Here is a 10806-nt window from a genome sequence, read left to right as displayed (position 1 = left end):
GAACCTTCGGCGCGGCCGTAGCGCGTGGACGCTGCGCGTAGGACCATCTGACTTAAATGGATAGTGGAGGGGGCGGAGCATGGGAGGGGCAGCTGGGAGGCTGGGAGGAGACACGGGCCACGAGCACAACAAATGGAGGGAGGGAAAGTGAAACTGGGGCACGGACACACAGAAGGGGACAGCTAAAACCCAGTAAATGCGGCGCTATATAAATAAAATATGCTGTAAAGTAAAACGAAATTACACAGGGCAGGCAATGCAGCGCTTTTAAAATAGAATAAAATAAAATGTGATTTGCCCTAAATAACGATACCACACAGGCAATGAGCGCTAGTCCGGCGTCGAGGCGCTAGAACTGCAGGCGATGTCTGGCAGTGATTAGCAGGAGTGTTTCCAGGTGGTCGGCGAGGTGAGGCAGGGAGCGAGAGGGAGCGACCATCGAGGAGTAAGTCCAGCTGGAATAAGTATTCTTTATATAGATTTACCACAAGACCATAAACGACAAAAACCCACAATACTATACTTAAGATGATAGCTTTAGCTTAATTCACTTCAGTTCTTAAGATGCGACACTTTGCGTCAATGTACCTTACGATGCATTGCGCTTCCACAACAAGCAATGTTGCAACGATGGAAATATGTCAAAGTTCTGGTGCAAAGAAATAAAGACGTGAAGATTTTCCATATGCGGCAGGCTTCTCCGATGATGCGAGAAGTCTCGATTTGATGCGTCAGCTGCAGCGGCTACACCCTTGTTCAGCGATGCAACGGCAGCAGCTTCAGCTGAGACACTCTTCTCCGACGTTTGCGAGAAGCTTCCGTACGATGCAACAACTACAGCGGCAAAAATCTTTGTTCAGAAATGCGACTGCAGCGCGCTTCTCCGGGAGATGCGAGGCCTTTACCTCGAAGCAGTGCAATATGACAGCTCCAGTGGCGACACCATTGTTCAGAAGTGCAACAGCAGCAGCAGTGACGGCTACATGCATCTTCCTCGTTGGAAGACACTTCTCTCGATGCGGTGCAATACGACAGCCACAGCAGCGACATCCTTGTTCAGAAATGCGACGGCAGCGGCAGCGGCGGTGACACGCTTCCTCTTTGTTGCGGGATGCTTCTCTCGATGCAGTGCAATACGACAGCTACAGCGGCGACACCCTTGTTCAGAGATTCGACGGCAGCAGCAGCGACACGCTTGTTCCTCGTTGAGTCGCGCTTCCAGCTCCTTGCAACACGCAGTCCATCAGAAGGCCCAAAGCAGCAGCAGGCACTTCCAAAGAACTCTGGGGAGCTGGGGTTTGAAGTCTGAAGTCTGTTGTCCCTGAGAATTCAGCAGGAGGCAAGCTCTTTTCCAAGCCCTTGGAGATACTTCACAAGTTGAAAGTAAAGCACACAAAGTTCTTTCTCCTCTCTTTGGCAGTCAGGCAACCACTGCAGGCCAATCCCCTAAGCAGCACTTCAGCTTAGGAATAGTCTCTCCTCAAGTTCTTCAGGTTCCTCTTCTCAGCAGAGGTTTCTTCTTGTAGTCCAAAGTGATCTAATTTCTTGGGATCAGGGTCCCAATATTTATACCCCAAAATCCTTTGTCCTCTGAGGGCAGAGGGGCCTTTGCCCAGTCCAAACCAGTTCTGTACCACTCTATTTACATGACTCCTTCTTTCCTTTCACAGTGCAGGGCAGAAACATCAGACACCCCACAGGAAGGTGGAGCCAGCATTATGAAGGGAATGCACAGCCCTGGAGCACTTTGTTGACATGATTCCTTCTCTTCTTTCACAGTGCAGGGCAGAGACATCAGACGCGCCACAGGGGGTGGAGACAGCACTGTGGGAGGCAGGCACTGTCCTATTCAGGTCCCAGGTGCAACTACTCCCTCCCATCTAGACGCATATCTCTCTATTCACCACTGGGCAGACTCACCCTGTCTCCTGGAATTCCCCAGCCCTGTCACTCAAACTCCAGACAAGGAATACACAACCTAGCAGAGGCAGTCCTGGATAGTTAGACAAGAAAACACCTACTTCCTAAAAGTGGTATTTTTAAACACAGAATGTTAAAAAAACAAATTCACTATAAAATATGTATTTTATCATTCTGAGTTCAGGCATACTAAACTAAAAATTTTACCATGTTCCCTGAGTCAGTTAGGATTATAAAATGTAATAATCTACTGCCCATTCTGGCCTATGGAGAAAAGTAGCCTTCAATAGTGAAAAACGAAAATGGCTGTAAATCACTGTTAGGACATGCCACCCACATCAGGGCTTGTCCTACCTTATACTTACAATGCACCCTGTCCTTGGGCCTACCATAGGGTGTCTGATATGAAGAAAAGGGAAGGTTTAGGGACTGGCAAGTGGGTGCACTTGCCCAGTCAGCATGACAGTATCAGACTGCACACAGGCTCTGTAATGGCAGGCCTTAGACACATTTTACAAGGCTGCTTCTGTGGGAGGCAACCAGTGCTGCAAGCTCACAAGCAGCATTTAGTTTACAAGCCCTGGGCACACTCAGTGCACTGTAGTAGGGTCTGACCAGTAAACCACATCAGTCAATCATGGAATCACTAATTCATACATCAATTTACAATAGGGAGAGCATATGCACTTTAGCACTAATCAGCAGTGGAAAAGTGCCCAGAGTCATAAAATATCCAACAACAGGTAAGAAAAAATATAAGAGGAAGGCAAAAAGTTCAGGGATGACCCTGCAAAAAGGGCCAAGTCCAACACCCACCCTAAACCCAAAAGTACCCCTGCACCCCAAAACCTAATCCCACTGTGAACCCTAAAATACCCCCTACACCCCAAAACCCTATTCCACCCTGACACCTAAAATTACCCCTGCACCCCAAAACCTAAACGCACAATGAACCCTAAAATTACCCCTTCACCCCTAAAATTACCCCTGCACCGAAAAACCTAAATGCACCCTGAACCCCAAAAATAACCCAGCACCACTAAACCCACCCTGAACCCTAAAATTACCACTAACCCCAAAACCCTAACACACCCTGACTCCTAAAAATACCTCAGCACCCCAAAACCTAAACGCACACTGAACCCTAAAAAATACCCCCTACACCCCAAAACCCTATTCCACCCTGACACCTAAAATTACCCCTGCACCCCAAAACCAAAACGCACAATGAACCCTAAAATTACCCCCTTCACCCCTAAAATTACCCCTGCACCGCAAAACCTAAACGCACCCTGAACCCCAAAAATATCCCAGCACCCCAAAACCTAAACGCACACTGAACCCTAAAATTACCCCCTACACCCCGAAACCCTAACCCACGCTGAACCCTAAAAATACCTCAGTACCCCAAAACCTAAACTCACCCTGTACTCTAAAAATTCCCCAGCAGCCCAAAACCTTTATACATATATATATATATATATATATATATATATATATATATATATATATATATATATATATATATATATATATATATATATATATATATATATATATATATATATATATATATATATATATATATATATATTCACTGAAAAAACCATAGGTTATAGACCATATATAGTTAGGAATTAGCATTTAAAAAACCTTATTTTACTCACACAAAACCATTGAAATTCCATATATTGTTAGTTGCACTAACTATATATCGCGCATCCGCAATCCACTGCTGATGATGTTACATATTACATCATTCATGACATGGTCAGTGACATCACTGATGACATCACTGATGACATCTCAAATGACATCACTGATGACATCACTGATGACATCTCATTTGACATTACTGATCACATCACTGATGACATCATTCATGTGATAATACGATGAACCTCTTCAGACTCTAATATAACCTTAGATACACTCAGTGTAAACAGACACTCACAGACTGTCACTCATCCATGGAGTTACTCACACACTTAGTCAGTCATGCAAAGAATCATTCACACCTCCATTTCCTCAACTATACAGTTATACACACCTTACTTATTCAAACATATACTAACACATATTTACTCTCTTTTACAATGCCTGATACAAGTACACAATGATCCATACAGCCACTCACACATTCACTGGCTCTTATGCACAGTTATTTATATATGTCAAATGTCACATGTACTGTGTTTTACATATGTACTTACTTTGACATGTAGCACTGAGATATCCATTCACTCACCAATGCACTCAGTCAACCGCCCATACAGGTGTTTCCACATGCACTTTTGATTTGAACCCATACATCTAGTGAATCAACTGCTCACACATCTATGCACAGAGTCATACACCTCCCAGCCACCCACACACACACACTCAGTCTCCCATACAAATACTTGGGCAACCAATCAATAACCCATATACTTACTCATATAGCTACTGATCAACACATGCAGCAGTTTACAGAACAACAGACATAATGATGCACAAATTAAGACAGTTTAGTCACTAACTCATGCACTCATTGACACACATTTATTCACTCACTCATACAGTCAATCATGCACCTAATAAATCCTTCATCCAGACACTTATACATCCACTCATTCTTCAATATGTAAGACATATTTTAACTTTACAGAAACATACAGTTACTGGATGTTGTCATCAGTGATGTCATCAGTGATGTCATTTGAGATGTCATCAGTGATGTCATCAGTGATGTCACTGACCATGTCATGAATGATGTAATATGTGACATCATCAGCAGTGGATTGCGGGTGCGCGATATATAGTTAGTGCAACTAACTATATATGGAATTTCAATGGTTTTGTGTGAGTAAAATAAGGTTTTTTAAATGCTAATACCTAACTATATATGGTCTATAACCTATGGTTTTTTCAGTGAATTTCATTGGTTTTTCAACAGCTAATATCTGTAGCTGTAAAATGTATTCTTCTTTAAATCCAAAAATATATTTTATATGTTTATGAATAATTTTTTTTTTAAATATTTTTTTTTCTTCGTTCCCGCTTCGCGAATCGGGAAGCTTCCCGTTAGCTGACCTTGATGCCGCGAAATAGACCGCGAGCCGGTAAACGTTTCTTTACCGCAACTGCCGCGTTAGAAAACAACATCGTGACGCCTCCCGTCCGCATGACGTTTCACGTTGTCGCGTGATACGTCATATGACGTGCTACGTTAGCGAACTGGTACGCGAAGCGAGTCGCAAAGCGCAGGTTTCTGGAAGCAAACCGGGAGGCCCTGCAAAGCGCTTAACGTAAACACAGCAGGTCATGTGACTTGGTAATAACACTTTTCATTGGTTCATTTCACTTTTGGTTTCCTAATGATGTAAGACTAGGTCATATAATCTAAAATGAACACTTTTCATTGGTTGAGAACTCTTGTTTTTCCCAAATGATGAAAATCCCTCCTTCTTTCCTCAATCTGACTTTCATCATTGTGAGAGAAAGACCCTTTGTGATCACTGAGCAATGGCTTCTTTAGTAGCTTCAGCTGGTGCTTCCCCACCACCTCCACCACATCCAAGGAAGAGTGGACCACCTGCTCAAGTTATAATTCAACAAGAAGAGGAAGAAGAGGAACAGAACGACGAGCACGAAGAGAGGCAGTTTTTGCCTGAGGAGCCCAGGACGTCTCACCGGAAAGAAAACTTCATTTGGCAATTTTTTAAAATTCCCAAAGGTCAGAAAAAAGTAAATGCAAGATACGTAACTTGCCTTATATGTCAAGATAGACTGTCCAGAGGAACCGAGAAAAAATACAGTTTCGGAAACTACACAATGCATCGCCATATGACTAGGTGGCATCCTAACAACTACAGTGCTGCACAGTTTCGGAACGACCTAGATAATCTCCCTATTATGGCCAGAAGATCTGTTGTACCGGAAGTAACGGGACCAGAGGGCAGGGAGATGGTGCCAAATATACAAATGAGATTTGGTGAAGTAAAACACATCTGCGTATATTGCGATGGATTCATTTCCTACGGAGAAAGAAGCATCACTCTGATCAACAGAGCTATTGACTATCATATGCAAGTTTGTACGAAACGCCCAAAATAATAAATACTTTTTTTTTGTTTTGTTGCTCCTGTTGAGCCCTTTACAATGAATCGTTTTCATTGCCCCCTCCAAGAAAAACCCCAAAAAATATAAAACTGTTCAGAAAAATTCAAAAAAAGTAAAAAAATGTTCAGAAAAATAATAAAAAAAATATAAAACAACAAAAACAATAAAAAAAAGTTCTTTTCAGAACTACCTCCCCGTTATTAAAAAATTGGTACAATATTTGGAACTGTGCCAACCTCTATTTCTCTTAGTTCGCTTCCCAGTTCGCTCCCCGGTACGCGAACCGGAAGCGAACCAAAAACAGTAAGTATAAGGGAAGGAAACAGACACTTATGTTAAAAGAAAGACAGCTATAGGGGAGTAAACTAGAGATACTATTACCCGTAATCCACTGCTGATGATGTCACATATTACATCATTCATGACATGCTCAGTGACATCATCAGCAGAGGATTGCGGGTTTTTTTGTCAACGTGCCTTATCCACGGTTTAATAACGCTGCCTTTTGCTTAATATAAGTTTTCAAATTGTATGAAATATATACCAATAGGTCGTTATGAACCTTTAGGTAGTGCTTTTCTTCATGAGGTCTGGTCGCTTCCATACACATACAGATGTTTCAAAGATGATCAAGAAGTTTATCTGAATGGAGAGGAATGCACTGAGACGCCAGATCATTCACTAATGTGTAGGCACATACAGTTACACGGTTCATGCAACAAACACCGACCAAATATGGCTTGCGTGTTGCAAGGCACGCCAGTTCCTGCTATCATCCCCACGTTCAAGTTGTTGGAAAATGGTAGTTATTTGATGCTCAATAATGAAGATTGTTCTGGGTTAATTAAAAGTATTCCTTTTATCGTAACAGTAAGTGAACGGGTTATTTGCTGCAGAAATGTTCTATTTCCTCACACACATGAACATAGGGAGTTTTCAATCTCGCCACAAATACCAACCTTGGGAGCAGATTTCAACGGCATGGCAAGAATAAGAGCTCTTTTGTCTCAGAGAGAGGTGGCCTTGAGTTCGGCCCGTGAAACTTTCGTGCTTCACATAGCGAACACCCGTACAGAGGTGCAGACCCTTTTCAATTCAGATTTGCCTTTCCATTTCAGCAAGATGGTTCGGACTATCTTTAACGCATCCTCCACAAAGGCCCTGGCGCACTTTTTTAAAGTTGTTACCAGTGGTCTCGTGACTTCATTTGAGAAAATCTTTGGAGTCATCCCTGCTTTCTTTCATTCTATTTTTTCCACTCTGCTTCGTGGATTGCCATTTTTACTTGCATTACCAGCGGACGCTCTTGTGCTTTTTTACATTTTTAAATATGGATGTCCCTCCTATGCAACCTCCCGCCCTGCAGCTGCTGACACTGTTCCGCAATCGCATGCTAGAATATTATGGCACAATGCCGTTGGCGATATTAAGCACGGCATATGGATTATCTTTTCGATTCTCCTACTTCACCTGTGTCCAGCCTGTATTTCACTGCCTGACCTGTGATTTCGATTGGGCCATTGATTTGTGTCTCTGCGGACCGGTTTCTCCTGACGTCGACTTTAATCAGCTGATGACTCCTATCATTACTCACGAGTTGGTTTGTCCTGGCGAAAGGATTATGGCTGTGGCATTGATGCATGGACTAATTGGTCCCTGGAATTTACTGGCGGCAACACAGTCTTTCTTGGAACAGAGCTTTCTTGAAAACCCACCGAGCTGTCCTCTGATGGTGATAGAGGATCCGGTGCTGGGAGAGCACATATGTTCTTTTCCGCTTTTAAATTGGATGGCTGAACTCTTTTCGGATGAAGACGGTGACTTCCTATTGGAGGCTGTTGCAGCTTATTTTGCATACACAGTTATGTCATAGACCTTTTTCATGTTTGATATGCTGAGTACTAGCATTTCATTGACAATTCATTGACTTATTTGTCAAGTTTTTATTATTTAGCTTGCCTATTGGCTTAAGACTCGATAAAGTACTTGGCTGTTTTATTTTTCTTTAGCATTAAATTTTCCTAGTTTTTAATATTTTACCTTGCGGACCGTCCACATATAAAGTTGCAATCTGCTCTCATGAGATGGCACTTCTATTATCTTATTCAGTTCGTTTCCGGATCATGGGGAGGTGTCATCTAGGTCCTGGATATCTTTACACCGTGTTAAGTTAGCATGGGCTCATTACCGGTTTAAACGCCATTTTTCCTTTTTTGCAACTTCTGCACACGACACTTAGTTGTTGCTTTAGCTTTCAACCTAATAGTTCATCGTGATTTACATGAGAATAATATGTTATTGCTCTACTATCTGCTTTACTTGTTAAACTATATCTGTACAGCGAGTGCTGAAGTTTCAAGAACAACACGATACAGAATTGTTATGAGGTCTGATCTCCACGACTTCATACTCATAACATAAGTGCAGCTTCTGCCAATTCTGGGCATGAGGCGGGTTTTATATTGCTTTGCCGAACACACATACACAACACTTGATGCGGTTCACATGAAGAGAGAGCTGGTGTATGCTGATGTGATTCCTTCAAATCTAAGACACTAAAGTATGGGCACGCCCTAAACCAACACAAAGAGACCTTCTTAGCAAATAATATAATATGTGTATTAGGGAGGGTGAGATATAAGCAGCCGCGGGCCGTGGAGGGAGTTACGGTGGGGCAGGGAGGCGGGGAGGGGGAGGGGCAGGGAGCACCCTGCCTCTCCCCCTCCCCGCCTCCCTGCCCCACCGTAACTCCCTCCACGGCCCGTGGCTGCTTATAAGTGTTGATAACTCTTATTCATTTACAGCATGTTAACATACTGTCACCATTCGCTTTTTATGTACTAGTAACTATGCTGGTAATTTTGCTACTGATAATATGTGTACTTCTATTATCTAAGATACTACGCCTGAGAAGACGGCATTAGTAAATAAACATTTCAAATACACATGTGTTCTTCTTAACTCCATGTTCTGGTTTCTAAGAAATATATAACGACCGACTGTTCATGAGTTCCACGTATCCTGAGGTACTATAAGTTCATATTCTGGATTGTCTAAACATTGAGAGTTTGTTATATCCAATGTGACACTGTACCTAGCTTGCTAAGGGGTTTTTGAGTACTAAGGTGAGTTTTGGGGCACCCTAATTCGCCGAGGTTCCAATCCTCTGTCCACAGTTCTGTGTGAGAACAGAAACCCTGCGACAGGGGCACCCCCGACCCTTCCTGGAGCTTCATCACACTTGCGATACAACTCCAGCAATGCGCCACCTTTACGGCACAGTTACATCACGCATCTGTGCTGTTTTTGCCCCATGATGCGCCGCATTGTAAATGCAGCACACCATAGGTGACGGAACAGCGGCACAGAATGACTAACACATCCCTGGTGATGCGCCAGTCATCATAAATCTATCCCTATGCTTCTTATCTTGTTCGAGATGAACCGCCATATGTATCATCAAAGTTTTTTTGCATTTCCTAAATAGCGAACTTTAAGGAATAAATAGCGATTCTTTACCATTCCTAGTTTGCGATGAGCTATTTGCTAATTACAAATTACCCATTCATTTCCTTCATTTCCATAGGGCGGTTGGACTCACTTTTAGCTCGAACGGCTGAATGGATTTCCACGAAACTTGGCAAAATTGTAGGGACTGGTAGCCCGATGTGCCTTTGCTATGTCTCAAGATATATGCTCCAGTGGTTTTTACGAAAATTAACTTTGAAAAATATATATTGGGCTACATTGGCCTATATATATGTTGGAGCCCAAATGTAGCCCAATGTAGCCCAATGAAGCCCAATGAAGCCCAATGTAGCCCAAAGATGGCCGCCAGAGACAAAAAAAACAAATGTAGCCCAAATATCAGCCAGATGTAGCCCAACTATAGCCCAGTGACAGAATGACCAATCAGCTTCGCAAACCTCCGTTACGCGAAGCGGAGCGCTGTTACAGATATATATCTTTTTTTGAACGTTAATTTCTCAAAATCCACTGGAGCACATATATTGAGACCTAGCAAAGGCACATCGGGCTACCAGTCCCTAATATTTTACCAAGTTTCGTGCAAATCCATTCAGCCGTTCGATTATTATTATTATTTTTTTTTTTTGCCCCGCGGGGCCCTTTTAAAACCTCCACATCAAACCTAGGGGGTCAGCGAGGATCTACTATTCCCCCTTATGGTCATTTGCCCCTTCGCTTTGGCCTCCTCTTGTCTCTCGATCCTACCGAGAGACAAGATGGCGGCCGCTACGGACTGTTTGGAATGTTGACAGACGCCGGAGAACCAATCAGCTTCGCTTCACAAAGCTCCGTTGCGCGAAAAGTACGCGTCCTGGAGCGCTGCCCGGTCCGCTGTTACAGATATATATCTTTTTTTAAACGTTAATTTCTCAAAATCCACTGTAGCACATATATTGAGACCTACAAAAGGCACATCGGGCTACCAGTCCCTACAATTTTGCCAAGTTTCGTGCAAATCCATTCAGCCGTTCGGGCTAAAAGTGAGGCCAACCGCCCTATGGAAAACTCAATGTTAAAAACACGTTTTGGGACCCCCCTTTTTTCTCGGCCCCCCCTTGACGAACCCCCCCCACATTTTCAAGGGCTGCTCAGAAACAAAATGTGCCATTTTCCTGAAAATTTCAGCCAATTCCGTCCACAAACTCCAAAGTTATTAGACATAGAATTTTCAAAAATCCCATAGAGAAAAAATCCTAACTATATATACCTACTGGCGACCGCCAGTAGGTAATATATATATATTCTATTTATTCTATC

This window comes from Lissotriton helveticus, chromosome 4_1 (assembly GCF_964261635.1).
Source record: "Lissotriton helveticus chromosome 4_1, aLisHel1.1, whole genome shotgun sequence".
In the NCBI taxonomy this organism is placed as follows: Eukaryota; Metazoa; Chordata; class Amphibia; order Caudata; family Salamandridae; genus Lissotriton; species Lissotriton helveticus.
The sequence above is the reverse complement of the archived record's forward strand: the minus strand, read 5'-3'. Positions refer to the sequence as shown.